At 18.0% G+C, this 1980-nt stretch overlaps 1 pseudogene; it reads left to right on the plus strand.

Moving 5' to 3' along the window:
- Positions 1–976: 976 nt before the first annotated feature.
- Positions 977–1719, plus strand: LOC126877032 (cytochrome c oxidase subunit 2-like; annotated as a pseudogene).
- Positions 1720–1980: the final 261 nt, after the last annotated feature.

Consider the following 1980-nt stretch of genomic DNA (forward strand, 5'->3'; position numbering starts at 1 on the left):
TTTAAGAATTTTGTTCTTAATTCCAAATATTGCGGACATTCTTTTATTATGCATTAGTGGGTATCCAATCTTCTTGGATAGGACGTATTGCATATTCCATTTTTATTTGTTTTATATTTAATCCTGTTTCCTAGACTCACTGCACAATCACGTTTGTCTCTCTGCTAATCTAACTTGTACTATTATTCTTTTAGTTATTAACAATAATTTCATATCTAAGCAACTCACTTCAATTATGTTTTCTGAGACGTTAGTATATTTATATACTTCACCGTTGATAATCCTGTAGATTATTCTATTACATGATACTTATTATGTAGTAGGACATTTTCATTATGTACTATCAATAGGAGCAGTTTTTGCTATTATTACTCGATTTATTCATTGATACCCAATAATTACAGATCTAATATTAAATAAAAAATGATTAAAAATTCAATTTATTATAATATTTATTGGTGTAAATATAACTTTTTTCCCTCAACATTTTTTAGGCTTAATATCTATACCACGACGATATTCAGATTATCCTGATTCTTATTATTGTTGAAATTTAATTTCATCAATTGGAGCAATAATTTCAATAAATAGAATATTATTTTTCATTTTTATTATTTTTGAAAGATTAATTTCAAAACGATTAGTTATATTTAAATTTCATCAATCTTCTTTAGAATGATTAAACAATTATCCTCCCTTAGATCATTCACTAATTGAAATTCCTTTAATTATAAATAATAAAATTAAAAATATTTTTAATAATTAAAATTTAAAAATTTATTAATAAATAATATATATATATATATATATATATATATATATATATATATATATATATATATAATTATTAATATGGCAGATTAGTGCTTTGAATGTAAAATTCAATTATAAAGATTTTTATCTTTTATTAATAAATTAATTTAATAAAATTATATAATGAATTTCAAATTCAAATAAATTTTAATTATTAAAAATTTCTACATGAAATATATTTACATTTCAAGATTCAAATTCTTTTTATTCTGATAATTTAATTTCCTTTCATAATTTAACTATAATAATAATAATTATTATTATTTCTTTAACAACATTTTTTATTATAGATTTTATATATAATAATTATTTAAATCTAACTCTTTTAAAAAATCATACAATTGAAATTATTTGAACTTTATCTCCTATAATTATTTTAATAATTATTTGTTTTCCATCTTTAAAAATTTTATATTATATCGATGAAATTGTAAATCCTCATTTTTCTATTAAAGCTATTGGCCATCAATGATATTGATCTTATGAATATCCAGAATTTAATAATTATGAATTTGATTCATATATATTAAATTATGAACTAATAAATCAATTTCGATTATTAGAAACTGATAATCGATTAATTATTCCATTTAAAATTTCTATACGAATAATTATTTCTTCATTAGATGTTATTCATTCATGAACTATTCCATCATTAGGAATTAAAGTAGATGCTATTCCTGGTCGAATTAATCAATTAAATTTATTTTGTATTCGTCCAGGAATTTATTTTGGACAATGCTCTGAAATTTGTGGAATAAATCATAGATTTATACCTATTATATTAGAAAGAACTTCTTATGAATTATTTATAAATTGAATTAAAAATAAAATTTGAAAAATTAGTTAATTTAAATAACATTAGATTGTCATTCTAAAATTAATATTTTATTATTATTTTTCTATCATTAGATGTCTGAAATAAAGAATTGATCTTTTAAATCAATTATAGTAATTAAAATTTACTTCTAATGAATACCACAAATAATACCTATTAATTGATTAGTTATCTTTATAATATGTTTAATATGTTTATTTACTATTATAATTTTAATAAATTCATTTTTATTATATATTATCATAAAAAATATTTATAATATAAGTAATAATAATAATAATAATAATAATAATAAAAATAATTTAATTAAAAAATGAAAATGATTATGA

This window comes from Bombus huntii, unplaced genomic scaffold (assembly GCF_024542735.1).
Source record: "Bombus huntii isolate Logan2020A unplaced genomic scaffold, iyBomHunt1.1 ctg00000111.1, whole genome shotgun sequence".
NCBI classification, from domain to species: Eukaryota; Metazoa; Arthropoda; class Insecta; order Hymenoptera; family Apidae; genus Bombus; species Bombus huntii.